The sequence below is a fragment of the Apis cerana genome, linkage group LG6 (assembly GCF_029169275.1).
Source record: "Apis cerana isolate GH-2021 linkage group LG6, AcerK_1.0, whole genome shotgun sequence".
Taxonomy (NCBI): Eukaryota; Metazoa; Arthropoda; class Insecta; order Hymenoptera; family Apidae; genus Apis; species Apis cerana.
Window position 1 is genome coordinate 9,271,620 of NC_083857.1, and position 16,793 is coordinate 9,288,412.

At 37.2% G+C, this 16,793-nt stretch overlaps 1 long non-coding RNA gene across 5 annotated transcripts; it reads left to right on the forward strand.

Moving 5' to 3' along the window:
• Positions 1 to 84: 84 nt before the first annotated feature.
• On the forward strand, positions 85 to 6,359 carry LOC107993835 (uncharacterized). Of its 5 annotated transcripts, XR_001765212.3 has the most exons (6): positions 85 to 226; positions 1,297 to 1,535; positions 1,632 to 2,545; positions 2,721 to 2,946; positions 4,238 to 4,756; positions 6,001 to 6,359. It is a non-coding gene; the product is annotated as an uncharacterized LOC107993835 (long non-coding RNA). The 5 variants fall into 5 exon arrangements; XR_009830177.1 differs by having other exon boundaries at positions 2,721 to 5,621; XR_003696566.2 differs by having other exon boundaries at positions 4,238 to 6,359.
• The last annotated feature ends 10,434 nt before the right edge of the window (positions 6,360 to 16,793 follow it).

Genomic DNA, 16,793 nt, shown 5'->3' on the forward strand with positions numbered 1-16,793 from the left:
CGACAGCGCCAACGAGGGAAGGATAAGTCGTTGCTTTCGAAATCGTTCACTCGTACGATCCTAACCTTAAAGGATAATGTTTCGATGGGCGTATTATGCGCAATATTTCGAGATTTTTGTATATACGAAAGTTTAAATTGTATAGTTTCAATGTGCATCGAAGTGGATTGATGTGCAGTAAGATTTTTTCTTTTTTTTGTATCAAGGATTCGTAAGGATAGTTAAGGTAATCCATTGAATTCAACGATTTTTTTCGAAACTAGAAATATGAATAATTTGTTTGACAAAATCTGCTTTTTATGAGAAACAATGATTTTTGTGAAGAATAAATGAAAATTTGATGAGAATTACGTTAAAGAAGGTTAATTTAGATTTTAGATTATATAGATGAATACAATATTTAGAAAATATGAAAATATGATTTGATATGAAAATATTGTAATTCTATATGTTAAGTAACTATTTCGAAACTATCGAATGTTGTTTATTATTTTTTCTTCTAGATAAATTTTCTCAATTAATTAAATAATATTATACAAAATAAATTAATATATGATTACGATTCTATTGGCAAATAGAGACCAAAATAAATACAAAAGTTGTAATTTATTTTTTAAATTAGCAACAAGTTAGATGAAGCGTTAGATGAAGCGAGATAGAATCGATAGAATCGATAGAATCGATAAAATAGATAGAATCGATAGAATCGATAGAATCGATAAAATAGATTATCAAAAATAGAATCGATTAGATTGACGAACAGAGAATATATATAATTGTCAATTTTAATTATTTATAAATAATAAATAAATCTCAAATGACATATTAATTTTTTTATATTTTTTACTTTATTTTTTTACTTTATCGATTATTATCTAAAATAAAAAAATTGCATTCAGCAATGTTTCAGAGATTTAAACGATTAAAAGCTTTTTCAAATTTTGTCATTCGATGTGACTAGAAACGAATGTGTACAGATACTATATCAGACAAGTTATCTTGCCAAATACAAAGTGTCCTTACCTAATACCTATTCTTATAATTCTAATTTTGAACAAATTCTTTTCTAAATATATATCAGGTTGAACTAAACATAACATTTCGCAGGTATGAAAAATCATACATTGTATTGCGTCACAGGCATCAGATTTATGTTTCCGCCATATTTCTCATATTTATTTTTCGATTGAAATCGTATCTTTCGAAATGAAATTTAAAACGGGAGTCTCAAAACTTTAAACTTACTCTTTTGACATTTATAACATTCTTTAATTCTTTATTTCAAATGTTTTATAGGCTATCTCGATGAGTGCATTTGATTTTCTCTGTGAAAACAATTTTGTGAAAATTTTACGTGACAGATTATGAAAAATGTGATACTTGAAGCGAATATTCCAATAAATATGAAAATAGTCATATAGAAACATCCGAATATTCATTTAAAAAATATATATATATAAAAATTGAAGATATTTGAAATAAAATATTTAAAATATTTAAATCAATAAATAATTTCATATATTATAACCTTGAATGTACGTAAAAATTATATCTTTTTAAAAAATTAAATTTAGAGCACAGTTTATTATGCAACACATTTTTTTAAATTTAGAATAATCCTTCCATTTTAGTTTCAAAGGACGTATAACCTTCCCACAGAAAGGATCGCACGTCGACTGTTCCATTTCCGATTGGAAACGCAAGAATGTGTTTTACACGGACGTTACTTTGCGGTAACGACACCGGTTTCTATAACTTATGGTCAACCTTGACTTTCTAAGCAATCTAAAAAGCGGTAACGATGCAGCATCCGTGAGCTAACGGTCCGGTGTCTGTAAAGAGTTTAACTGGTGGGACGCAATAATTCAGGTCCGTCTATGGTCAGTGTGGAGCCAGCTGAAAGGGCTAAGATATTTATGGGTTGCAGCTGATCTTGGTCCATGTAGAGCTTTTTCACAGTGAGAATAAAACTAGCCCCGATGTCATCCATGTCTTTCTTTCATTGATCTATATACTTAGTATTGTTACTATATTTTTTTTTTATAATTCTGTTAGTTTATGTAAAGAAATCTAATTCAAAATTTTTTTATTAACTATTCAAATTTGAAAAACTAATTCAAAGAAGAAACCATAATCACTGGAGCTAACTTTCCAATTCTCTGTTTATCTCAAGAACTGTCTCTGCAGCTTTATATCAACGCATGATCGCATATGAGCACAAAAACGTTTCAAGCCATCGGTAATCCTTGGAAACTCGGTATTGTAATATAAGTCTCTCGGAAAAACCCTTTCACGGCTAAGAGAATTCTTTCATCATAAGTATAGATACAATTCGAGGAAATCTTCTTTGTGGTTCACCATGTAGTGAAACATACATAATAAATGGCGTATATAAAGGGTGTTACTCGAATCTAGGCCAAACATAAAATGAGAAAAAACAAATAAAAAATTCATGAAACAAAATTAGATTCAAAGATATCAAGGAATTGTATGTTTATCAGAAAATGTGATTCTTATTGCTATAGAAAAAATTTAAAATAAACAAGTAAATATACAAAGCTCTATTTATCTTTTATCTTTCTAAATTTTTAAATAACTTTATTTAATAAAATTCCATTTATCTTTTAAATTATTTCAATTAAATTAAATTTCAAAATTAAGTTTCAATAAATACTTTATATATATATATATACATACACATACACATACACATCATTAAGTTTCAGATAAACTACACATCGAAGCATCGAGTCACGGATCCTTTATCATGTGGTAATGCCACTGGAAGGAAAAAAAAAACAAGAAACAAGTAACCCCTTTGAGTCGAAGAGGGTACATGCACCAATGGTTAGAGGAGAGAAAAGAAGAGAGAGGTGTTTTGACGGGATACGAAACGATACTCTGGTTTCGTCTCTGTAGAAAGTTTTCTTTGACCGGATACCGTAGGTAACGCTAATGGAAGTTGGTGCAACATTCGAAGGTGGTAGCTCGTGAAACGCGATCAGGATTTAACCCTCCGCGATTCCCTCCCCGCCAGCTTTGCTATCCGTAATCCGCCTACGTCGAGTGGACACAGTGAGCGCACAATATCGAAGAAATCCCTCACTCGGTTCCCTTGTTACTCACGCCATATGTGGTCCAATTCGAACAGGCTCGTGGCAGTATTACTATTTTCGTCACGTGTCGTTACCTGACACGAGATCGAGTTTCGCCGTTAGCTAACTTAGATTGTTTCTTTTTCTCTTCTTCTTTTTCTCTTATTCTCTTTTGTTTTGATTCGAAAATGTCATAAAACGGTGTTTTCTAATTTGTCCTGAGATTATTTTTTATAATATTTATAATTTTTGAGTAACTTGCGTTTTTCTTTTATCAATGGGAAGTAAGGAAATTTGGAAAAATTAATGATAATAATGTTAGATATTAAAAAAATTGAGAGTTATTATTAAATAAAAATAAGAGAATTGAAAATACTCTGCGATTAGATTAAAAATTTGCTATGGCAGAGATTGCATAAAAAGCACGTGTTTGTTTTTTTTTGATTAAAAAATGTTAATATGCAAAGAACTCGCGTACAAACTGAAATATTTATATAATTTTAGTTATTTTAGTTTATTATGTTTATATAAAAAATATATTTAAAGTGATTCAATATCTAAAGGAAGAAGAGATAGCAACATTTCCGCAGTCATTTATTGAATTTCCGTGTTATTGGTAAGATACGTGTCAAACGAAGCAAAGTTAACACAGATTTAAACTAGTTTGCTCGTTGACCAATGCGTAATCCTCAGGGATTTGACACGTTCGAATCATGTGTTGGGGAAATAACCACCGGTCTGGCAAACGGAGAATCAACTTCCTGTGTTCTCGTCGCATGCGCTCGACCTGACCAGTCGTAACGTATTTAAATGAGATTGATGCATCGTTTCCTCTTAAACGACCACTGATTGAAAGAATGTGAAAAATTGTTTTCACGTTCAGCCATGCCTGCATTTTTTTTTAAATTTTATTAAAAATTGGATTTTTCAAATCGACGATCAGATATCCATAAAACATGATAAAATTATTATAAAAAATTTTATCAAATTATAAATCGTTTTACACATATTTTATATGTATTTACACAGTATTACATTACATTAAAAAAAATCAATATCAATCAATATCAATAAATCTTTTCAAACATGATTCTATACAAAAAAAAAGAAAAAACAAATTAAATTCGTATTTATTATTACAGATATTCACAAAAAGCAAGGAAATAAAAATACCAATAATCATCCAAAGAAGATGTAATTAGTAAGAGAGAAAAGTTATGAAATCTTTGCTCATTTATCCGCTTACAAGATACAAACATCTTTCAACGGTATCCTGTAACACGTGTTTGGTATTTCAACAAGGATCAGGGAACGAATACGTCATCAGGTGACCAGATTTTGTGCGACAGAGATCCGGAATTTCAGAAGGCGGACGAACGATACAGTTACAAGATTTCAAGTTAATGCGCATTTGATTTATTAGGGCACGGCAAAAAATCTACCCTTGACTCATAACCCTTATTTGACTCACAAGTCTCAGGTCATCCTTAAAGAAAATCGTGGCTCAATAGTACCGCAGCCAATAACGAGAACCATTTGGAATCTCTATTGTTAAATCAGAAACGCAACAAGCTTCTAGTGCAACTTCAGTTTTCGGAAAGGAAACCATCATTTTTAACCCAGCATGAGACACCCTGTGTCCTTTTGTACATATGGTGAAGGTATTGCATCAATAATAGATCAAGTTCTTGTTTCTAAATTCGAGGAATCTTGTGTGATCTCGAGATGCTCACAATGTTTCTTATTCTTTTAATAAGTAGTAAGTTAATTGTAAAATAGTTTTGTTTCGATTTTATTATAAAGCATCATACAGTATGATGAGTCTGATGAATTGGTCTGTCCTTGTTCATTTTCTTTTTGCTATTTTTTTGATTGAAATTGAATGTAAGATAAAATTTGAAAAGAAATTATTTATTAATTCTGAATAGATAACCTGTCTGGTTAATGTTTAAATTTTATTTTCGCTGATAAGTATTTGGAATATTTGATTGGATGAATGAAGTAGAGATCTAGATTAGTGCAAAAAATATTCATGCCTATGGGGAATAAAAGTGTTATAATCAGTGAAATTGGCACAAGTAAGAAATTTATATCTTAAATCATGAGAAATGTATATTTCAAGCGTTGAAAGAATCGAATATTTATGGGTTAAATATAGATACCTAAAAGAAAAATATAATAATGGGTGCAAAATCGTGAAACAGAAACCATAAATGCCATGCACCGCGATGTGTCGTGCATATAACCAGCATTTCAACATCTGCCATCAGACCACTAACAGGCTGACAGGCTGACCACGCATTTGCGCAACTGTCGCCTCGTCGCTTCTCGGCCTGATCGTTTATAAGCTGTCCAATGACCGATGATAATGATAATTTTCAGCTTCCAAAGAGGTGTCACCCAGATGTTACGCGCTATCAAAGCGCATTATCGGCTGCGTTGGATAGAGGCAATGCAACGAGAATTACATATGTAGAGCTCGAGTTTGTATAATTATGATCATGTGGCAATTGTAAAGCCATAATGGTAAAGGATGAATTCGATTGAAAGATTGTTTTAGTTTAGTTTTTGATATTAATTATTTAAATATCTAGACTCTTTGCAAATATTCGATCGAAAAATATCGAACAGTGCCATTGCATTTTTCCTGTCAAAGAATGTCTCGATTTTCATTGAGACCAGTGCAGTCAATTTGACTTTATGACATTTTTAGGCTAATTATCGGTCCATAGATGGATCACGCTTGTTTGGCTTTCAAATGGTTAACAAGAGATCTATTGAGATATAGAATTGCATTGGAAATGAAATTTCACATTTCTATTTAAAAATTAGAAACTGTTTTTATCGAGCGATAGGGTATTGTCAGAGAAGTTATTAATTGCCATTTCTTTTTATCTTTGCACAGGATTCTTTTGCAAGAGCAAAGGGTGGCAAAGACAAATTTATCCGAGGAAAAGTTAGGCGTATTCGAGACACAAGTTCTCAAGGGGAGATAGCAGCTCGAGGATAGACGCAAAGCTGTCTAATGGTGTCACCTGAGATCATAATGGATGGCGGTCGAGAATAAAGACTTACTTATTCCATCGAAACGACGTGTTCTCCTGCATTTTTCTTAACTTTTGATGAGACAACAAATTAAAAAAAAAAATGAATATGTTGATTTTTCCATGTAATTTCACGTTATGACTTAATGATCAAATGATCTTATAGTCTGAAATAAAAAAATATTATAAATATTGATATATTCCAATATTAATAATACAAACTGTGAATTATTAATTTCTCGAATTAAGGAAGATTTAACGATCATTCAATTCATTTTTGAATTTTTATTTATATCCATTGTATGCAAGAAATTTTCGTAGAAACTTTCATCCTTTCATTCGAATTTCTCTTACCTATGCTTTTTGTCGTTGCAAAACGATGCTACACCGTGAGACTCGAAGCTTGACTTATAATTTCCTGTCCTCCCTTTTTTTTTACTACCACCAGCCTCATGGTCAAAGGATCCGACTTTTCTCCACGCATCTTTGAGCTTTTCTTCCTTTCCCTCTTTTTTTTTTTTTGTCTTTTTCGAACACTGTCGTCGAAGAAATTAGACCTGTCTCGTGTTTCAGCCATACGAACATCCGGTTTCGTACGAGAAGTTACGCCTTCTTGACCTATGCCAGCCTTATAATCTCACATTCGTAGGGAACAACGCTTTAACGAAGTTGTATTACACACAAGTTCATACATTTGTATAAAAAAAGTTTTTCGTAATTTACAATTTATATTATTTTATATAATAATATAAATTTTATTTTACATTATTAAAAAAAAGAAAATTGCCCAAAACAATAAGATCAAAATATAAAAGATAAAAATTTTAATCCTCGATAAGAATTATCATTTCAAATCTTGTCCCATTAACGCGAATCCATTCAAATTCGTAATAATTACGAGCTACGTGACATCTCGTAGATCGTTTCCGATTCCCTAGTCGGGAAAGAATCTCGTTTCACGCTTAAGACGATGATATTTCACGATGTTCCTGAATAGAAGTGGATCCTATCGTAAATGTAAAGATCGAGATTTCCCCCCACTTCTCGCAAATTCTCGCTCTAATCTGTGAGTGATTGTCCTCGGCTGACAAAAGCTAGAGAACCCGAGTTCGAGTTCCCCGACCCGACGATGCGCCCTTTTTTTTTCCCTTTTTTTCTCTCCTTTTCCCTTTCGCTGCATTTTTTTTACTTTGGCGATCAGCCTTGACACCCACACCCACACCGACGATTAATCTTCAATTATGGCGCCGCTGACAGCCGTACTCGTAACACTTTTATAGCCGCCCCCGGGATAGATTTCCCGCACGGATCCACTGAAATTTATCCACATAACCATAGGATTGTGCACCTATCGCGTACCGTGTTTCGTGGATCCTTCCAGGAAGAGGATTCGCTCCGTTCTTTTTCGCCGAACGAGAATTTATTTATCCAAATACATTGAAATTGTTATGCGACTTTGTGAAAATAGTTGTAATTATATTACTTATATATTTTTGATCTAATTTCATCCAATTATTTTCACTTTATATTAGCTTATATATTGATTTTATCGACACGGGTCAATTTATGATGATTGTTATAAATTTTTTTTAATTTTACCCGATATTCTTCCCTTCTCGAAAAAAATTCCATTTATCGATACGAACGAATAGGCACGAATGGAGATCGCAAATTAAAGAAACCATACATTACGGGAAAAAAAAACAAATCTCAAACGGGCACTCGTCTCGAACGCCAATACCGAGAAGAATAAATTTTTTCCACTTTTCTTAAGGGTTTCCATCGACGTTGACCCTTAATCATCTGTTGACATTGTGCAACGAAAAATAGTGTCCTCCGGTTAAAGGAAGGGTATTATTTCGGGAGAAAGGAAGAAAAGGAGAAGAAGAAGAAAAAAAGGAAGAGAGAGAAAAAAATCCTAAGGCAGAGGGCGATCGGGTCACGGATGATCGAAGGACTACGAGGCAGGTATTGGTCCTCGAGGTGGCGTCATTTGTATCGGCAAAAATATGTGGCATCCGACGCGAGGATATTGATGCGCATCGGGAGGGGTTGTCATTGTTGCTTAGCCACCCCCTTGAACCGCGCTCGACTCCCTCTTACGCTTCCTGAATCCCCTCTTCGTCTCTCCTCGACGGGGCGAAAGACTGCACTTGATATATTGGAACTTTTGTAACCTTCCAGCAAAGGGAAGAGAGGGAGAGAGGAGGAGAAAGAGAAAGAGAGAGAGAGAAAGGTTTCGCGCAACAGCCGGCAACATCCTTTTATAGAAGCCTCGAAGAGGAATCCAGACCCGCGATCCACGGATAACTCACCTGCCCGCTGCTTTTCGTCCAAGTTAATGCACTCTGTCGTGTATCCATTTCGCGCGAAATCAACCTTCTCGTTTCTGTGATCGAAGAGATAATTCCCCGAGTTTGTCTTACGAATGACGGAGGGATGAATGGATGGATGGATGGTGGAACAGATTGAAGCATCGGTATATATAGCGCTATTGATCAAGTTGAAAAAAGAATTCTTATCGATAAAAGTTAAAAAGTAATTATACACGTATATATTTTTACCGAAATCGTCTTAATAATGCTCAACAATTGAATAGAGCAAGAATAATCAGGAATAAAGTACTTCACTCTCGAGAGAATGTTCCAAGAAAAATCTTCCAAGGGGAAAAAAATTTCCATTTACCGTCCGCCATATGGACGGCCAGTTGAAAAAGTATCCCCGCCAATTTTCGAAAAGTTCAAAAGTTGGAAACCGACACAAGAGAATTTCCAGAATCAAATTCGGGGGCCACCTTTCCGATTGAGAATAAAAGCTCGGCAAATACGCGCCTCCCGCAGAAGTAAATCTTCTATCCTTCTTAATAATGACTCCCTTTTATATCCCATCTCCGTTCCGACCTCCAAAAATATATATATAGACAATGGGCGAAATCGTTAACACATCGCCGATGCTCTATCGTTTCATCTTCTTGCGTAGGAAGAAAAGAAGGAAGCCGCGGGGAGGAGAAACTGTAAATCATTTCCAAGATCATTACGCTCCCTCCATCCTTGTCCCCCCCTCCTTGTTGCTCCATCCACGTTCACGCGGACACGCTTTTTTGCGAAAAACGTTTTAACGCCGGCATAAAACGCATCGTTAAGCGAGAGAAAGCGAGGGAAGGGAGCACGATATATACGTTTCTCGCCCTCCTCGTCGTCGAGGAGGGCGATTTTAGACGGCTCGCCCACGCGTCTGCTCACCACGCGCACGATGATGAATGTCTTGACGAAGATCTTCCAGGTTACGAGGGACAGTATCCTCGCGGATCCACGAGAAACTTCGAAGTCATCCGCGCACCTTACGGAAGCCACTGCTCGAGATTTCACGGTTAACATATGGCGCGCGAGGTTCTTCACTTTTGGAGAATATGGTCGTTGATTGTTTGAAAGGTTGTTCGAGAAATTTGCCAGTCATCGTTGCGAAAATTCTTCTTTGAAAATTTCTTTTCGGCTTCCTGACGCGGAAACGAAGCAAGACGAGGAGGAAGAACGTGGAATCTGGAAATTTGGACGTTCAAATTAAATCGTATGGAAAATACGTAGAAAGTTGTTGCATTATTGTAGATATTTTTTCTTATGATAATAGTGTTCATCGTACGATGATATTTAAATCAAATATTTCTTCGATAAAAATTATATCTTAGTAAAACGAATTGCAACAATATTTTATAACTTTCATTTGAATATTTTTATCTAATTTCCAGCAAATAATATATACTTTTCTTTATTTCTAATGTTAGATTTATTAGATTAATGTTAGATTTATTAGAATATATATTCTTGAGGTGTGAATGTAAAATCTTAAAAAAAAAAATGCACTTTCATCGATTCCACATCTTTCAGAATCGTTCTCCATCGATTAACGACGCATCATCGTTCGTTTGAAGGAGAGTTGCAAGTCAGTTTAGTTCGTGTCCCAAGAGTATCGGCTAATTCGTCATCAAAAGCTGCGCGTAGATCTGCCCGCTGATCTGTCTCGAAGGGAATCGAAGGAAAGATCGAGGATTTCGAGAGACTCAACAATGAACCGGCGCAGCTGCCATTGAAATCGCGCGGGTGCATTAAGATCGACGTGCGTTCTTATTCAGAATCGAATAAACAGGAGCGCGTGTCTTAAGATCAATTGTGTCGTGCGAGCATTGTGGCTCGTGGCTGAATCGTCGTTGATTTTCCTTCGAGAGTGGTGGAGGAACACTCCACCGATTGCTATCTTATGGTTGAATTCAATTTTTCAAATAATCATCGAATATCGTTGAAACTGTTTCGTGCGTGGGTAAAAATTTTGATATATAAATTCCACAGTACGTTCATCCAGTTCTCAGCTTTTTTTTTAATAAATGGAATACACATTTTGCAAGTAAATAAAGGAAATCGTGATACTTCGCAATTAATTTAAAAACTTCATTTTTCTAATCACTTTAACTTTTAATATTTTTTCATTTTTCCCCAAACGATAGATCTCGAGTATTTATATATGAAAAAAGAAATTCAATCCAGATAATTTCTACCTTCAAAAAAAAACGATACAAATCATATCTTTCTCTTAAACTCTCTCAACGCTCACAAAGAGCACCGTGTTTCGATCCCTCGAACGTTTCATCTTCCGCAACCTCCCCCTTCTTCTTCCTCCGCGCCAGCCACAAGTCGACCGTTATATATACGCGGCGAACGTATTCGACGACTCACCATTTCGCATTTCCAAGCATCTCCTCACGATCCAGGCAAATAACTTCACGGTTATTAGTGCAAAATGAATAACCCTAACGCACGGCGGTAGGATACTTTTCCCTTTTGTTCCCTGCAGGAATCGCGGCGTCAGTTGCTTGCCTGGAATATTCCTCGGCCCGGTCTTGACTCCTTCCATGCGAAAAAAGAAAAAAAAGAAAACGAAATATCGGAAAACATCGGTGAGGCGTGCGCCAGAGCCCATCCCGTTGCGCGTTGGATAATCCACAGATTGCCTTCTTCCCCTCAACGAGAGAAGAGTTTCTCTTACCTGGGTACTGATTGACTGACGGATTCGGCCAGGTCGAAGTCATCAGAGACAGAAGCGAAGGGAATCAGTTATTATCCGACGTGGAATGCGGGCCGCAAGTGTATACCTATCGACTTCTACGGATGCGGATAGAATGATATAATTGCCGGGTTGTTGTGTACGAGGCCCCTTTCGCTCGGAAAAAGGAAATGTTTTCTATTCTTCCGAATCCTTTTTTCCAAGGTTATCGACCACCCTTCGTATAATTTCTCTAATTTGTTTTGCTTAAACTCCTTTCCCCCTTTCTTTCTTCCCTTAAAACTCCTCTTCTTCGAGTTGGAGTTTCTTCGTTTTGACAAGGAAACAAACGTGTTCTACGTTTCTAAAAATCGTCGAGGAAATGTTACTCGCGTTGAAAAATTTAAAGCAGAGATAATCGAGTTTCGAAGGAATAATTTTTAGATTTCTCTTCAAATTAGAAGAACGTTGCAGAGATACGACGAGAGAATTCTTTAAAATTTCTTCTTTTTCTTTTTTTTTTTTAGTTACAATTAATTAAATACGTGTAATTAACACGTTAATGCGTGCTGGATATTTTTAATTTTTGCGATTATTTCGATAGTATGCGATATATTCGTTTCCTTCTTCTTGACCACTAGTTACGTAACCTCTACCTGTTCCACCCTCATTTTTTCAATTTCTCTCGTCTTTGAAATCTCTTTTTTCTCTCCCGGGATTGCCACATCTTTCAGAAACCATTTGTTAAGAGGGCGAGGAACTCGAGCGAGTATAATGCAAGAACCTGGAAGGCTCGGTTCGCGGAAACCACCCCGTTATACGATTTCTCCTCTTATTCAACATCGAGCCGAATCTCCATCCTGATATTTTGCATTCGATCGTAACTAATTTCATCCTCCGCCAACTTATCGCACACGCAATTCTTTTTTATTATTTATTTATCTCTCACGTGTTCCTTTTATTTTGAAAATTCTTACAGAAAATTATACTAAATTTTGAAAAATTGCCCATTTTTGAACCGTTTCGTAATTTCAGAAACAAATATCGTCTTATAATAATAATAATCGAAGGGCTCACTACTTAAAAGTGTCTTTTTTAATGTACTAAACTTTCATTCTTCTAAAACGTGTTACACACAATTCAATTTATCATTTTTCGCCTTCTTCTGAAACAAATAAATAAACAAATCCAATAACTTAATTTCTGATCGCAAAATAAAAATAAAAGATGTACGAAATTAAATCGAGCATCGAAACAGATTCGAATATCCACAACATGATCAAGAGACTCTCATTCATATCTTACGTACAACAAGTTACAACTCGAGTGGAAACAGGTACCCTCGGCTACATAAGGCCACACACACCCCCTCCTGTTTCACTTCCTCCCGTTCATCCCGAGGTACGCGCACACATACACTCACACACGAGCGTCATAGGATACCTACTGTAGGAGTTCTGCAATATGTTATTGTTCAGCTTGAGCGAGTATCTTAGAGACCTTGCCTGCCCCTCACCCATTGTCCCGGCCCTTACAGATATTGACAACCCGCAGAAGAAATTGGCGGGATATCTCGAATCTCGAATCTTTCCGGGACACGCATCTGCTCTCGAGATTCCCTCTCGTTCCATAAACGCGGCAGGGATTAAATTCGTTCCTCGTTTCGTTTCGAGGATGCGCGCAGTCGAGGTCTCATCCACGATCCATCGAGAGCTTATGACTTTGCCACTTGGAGGGCGAAAGGGATCGGTTAAATTTATAACAGGATTTTAACAGAAGGGAATTTTGTTCGTGGAGGAGAATATGGAATCGACACGAGAGGAGGAATCGTGAGGTTTGGTCAAGAAAATTTCGGACGACGTTTGGGGATGATTGGAGTACGAGACGAATCGTAAATGATTTTTGAAGAGAAGGATTTTTGTTTTTTCAAGTAAGCGGGGTAAGTTAAAGAATATTTTAATTATATTGAATAACAGATGATATTTCAGAGGATATCGTAGGAGATACGAATAGTTTCGTCGAATTAGAAATTTTATATCCAAGTATAAAATGTTTACGCATCTATTCGAAACAGTTTATTTCAATTTTTCTAGCTAATAGAATTCATAAAAATTTTGATAAACAGCATTCTAGTTATTAAAATACGCCTGTTTCTAAATCTCTCATCAATCTGTCAACAAACAAAATTCTCTTCTCCCTCGTAACAATGCTGTGCAACAACCATAAATCCAAAATTTCAATTTGCTTATTACACCAGAGCGGAAGGAGAATTCTTTCGTTGCGTAAAATCCTAAATACACCGAAACCGGACTGGAAAATACAGTCCTCCGAGAAAGTTCGTGAGTTTTCGAAACCAGATGCAGCCTGGTCGATCCCGGTTTGCAAATTGTGCGGCTACGCGATGGTCAGGGTCGCGTAGGTAAAATGGTTTGCAATTTATCGCGTCGCAACACAGCCATAAACCCATTGTGAACGTTGCTCCAGTTTTAGCTAACCTGTAGATTTACGACGATGCGTCAGGGACGCCGGTTAATTTTCCGGAGAATACCAAGGGTGGAAAGGTTTTTACACGGAATTGCACAGAGTTATTCAAAGTTCGGCCCTCGCTCTCTTGTAAATCACGAGGTCGAAGAATTTACAGTTTCGATCGAGGCCTTCGTTCCTCGCGTTCCTAATATCGAAATATGAACCGTTCAAAGGAAACCGAGAAGAGAGAAGAAAAGATGGAGAGACAGAGGGAGAGAGAGAGAGAGTAAAGAGAAACAAAAAAATGACCGAAATTTCCGAAATTTCACCAGAATTCTATTTCTGAAAGAAAGAAAGCGAGTGGTTTGTGCGAAATTTTCCTTCTCGTTATGCCGATCTTTTTGTACTTTTCGAACAATGGTGAAATTTCGTACAATTTTCTTATAGATATCTCTCGAAGAAGTAAAATATTTGTTAACTCAGGATCTTCATCTTGTAACTCGTTAATTCTTATCACTTAATAAAAAGAAGAAAACTAGAAAAAAAAAAACTGTATCTGTACTTGAATCGTAACCACGAATACCACGGCAATAAACGAAAATAACGATTCAAAGCAGTTCCCCGTCCCGCGAATATTTTCCAAATGGAGGGGGAGGAGGGGGCTCGCGTTTCTCCTTCTTTTCAAACGAACTTGTCGACAACAGACGTCGTCTTCTCTTCTGGCAGCTGAGAGAAAAAGCAGAGAGGAGAGGAGAGCGAGCCTTCGACGAATCGTTAAGATTGCGTTCTCGACTTTTTCCTCGCCCTTTTATTTTTATGCACGCCGCGGAGGTAACGAGGGGCTTGTCTGAGGGAGGAGGAAGGCCTCGAAGGGGTGAAGCGCGAGAAAAGGAGATGCTCTCCTCTCAAGATCCGAGGAGAAGGAGAAGTAAGAAGAAGAGGAAGAAGAAAACGAAAGAGAAGAAGGAGAAGAAGAAGAAGAAGAAGACTCTTGCGAGCGAAGAAGCCGAGAGTTTAATGATATTCCTGATTACGCCGGCACGTGGAGAGAGAAAAGAGGGAGGGGTGGATAGAGGGAGATAGCGAGGAAGGTGGATGGAAGGTTGGTGGAACCAAGAAGGAGGGTGGCAATGTAAGAGAGGGGTAGGTTGCAGGAGTAAGAGAGGCTGAGAGACTGCTCCACCTCGGCGTGCCTATCTCTCCCTCCCTCCCTCCCTCCCTCCCTCCCTTCCCGTACTCATCCGAACGAACCACCCTCTCTCACCCCCGTCCACCCCAACCTCCACCGTCCGTGGTTCTCGCATAAAAAGTATTGATCTGAGAGCTGCTGCTTGGCCCGTCGAGCAACCCCACGAGCAGAGAGGGTTGAATCCACCCTAACTGCTTGCCCTGCCTTTATATTCATCATCCCTCTAGCGCCCTGAGAACGCAGAACGGCCCTGTCTTCCAAACCTTGGTCCGACTTCCTCCTCTCCTTCTTCTTTCCTTTCTTCTTTTTTCCTCTTCCTCTCTTTTCCCCTCCCCTCCAAGGAGCTCTCCTTTCTTCTTAGTTACGTGCTCGTCACCCCCTTCGTTCCTCTTCTTTCCTCTTCTCGGGGAGAGGCTATTTTTTATACGGTCCACCCGTCGAATGCCAATGAGCCGCTGGCCTCCCCCCCCCCTCCTCCTCTTCCTCCCCAAGCTTATTTCTCCAGGTTTGTATTTTTTATTTTTTCCTTTTCTAAGCGTGATTTTTTCCACACGTGCTGTAGATTTTTTAATCGCCCGATTAGGGGTGGAAAAGAAGTTTGGCGAAAGGGGGGGGGCAGTTAAAGTTGATTTGTTCTTTTTCTTTCGATTTTATATTGGGGAGAGGGGAAAGAGGAGTTTGATTATGGAAACGATCGTATTCGGGGAACGAGGAATTCGGATTTATGGTAAAATTCGAGCGACCCTTGAATAACTGCCGTGTTGCCAGAGCAAACAACAATTAGCATTGGGAGAAGAGAGCATTTGCCTAATTTCTCTTCGCCCGCCTCGTTAACTTATCGTCGCGACGATAGCTCCGCTTCAACGAGAACGTAAAATCGAAGAATCGATTTCTTCCGAGAATCGAAGTAAAAATCAAATCATTTTTTTTTTCAAAGCATCGTCTTAACATCGTAGGATAATAATAAACGATCTACGAAGGAACGAGAAATATCGTGTCAATCAAAAACTGGTGGATAAAATTTCAAGGAATCTTTTTCTTTTTTTTTTTTTTTTCTTTTTCCATAAAAGGTTCGCGCACAAGCTGTTCGTCGAGCGTAAAAACAGCCCATAGTGTTCGAACAATTATCGAAACATTTTCTCCTTTCTGACTGGCGATTTACACGGGCCAGAAATAAGTGGCATCCGATCCCATACCCTTTTCGAGATTAACGGGGGAACCCTTTTCGCCCTTCGTCGTTTTCTTCCAGATCTCTGAGGGAAGATCTCCTCTGGTTCTGCTATCTCTCCAAACATCGAAGATCCACTTAAATATTTCCAAAACGTGAATCGTCCGGTGATTTCGAATCCTTTCCAACGACGTGGAGTGTTGTGACAGGTCATCTTTGTCGTCCACCTCTCTATCAGATCGTTATTATTTATTTAAATCGTAGTCCAACGATCGGTTATCCACCATTGTGCGCGCGTTTAACGCGTCCTCTGTCGAGGGTGACAATGAAACGATTTTTTTCACAGATCGAGATCGGAGGTGAACAAGGCGGGGGGAAATGGGGGAAAAATACGTGCCGTGGAATTTGTGTTCCGATGGGAATATTTTTTATTTCGAATGCAGATACCGATGAATATTGTGCGCGAACCGTATTTAATTCCACGTTCTTCTTCTTTTTTTTTTTTTTTTGAAAAGATTAAAAATCTACTTTTCCATTTCTGAATTCATCTTCTGGTTGTTTGTTAAGAGAAAAGATTAAGATTTTTAACTTTTATGTTAATACAAAAGAAAGAAAATAACATGACGTTTGAAGAATTTCGTTTCGTCCAATATTCGAGTTTTATTGAAAAATATTTTCAACAATAATAACTTTTTCGAGTGTTTTTTTCCAAAATATTTTTTCCAAAAAAAGGAAAAGAAAGAAATTTCCTAAACAACAATTTCGATATTAGCGTGCATAAATACACGGCGAACCAG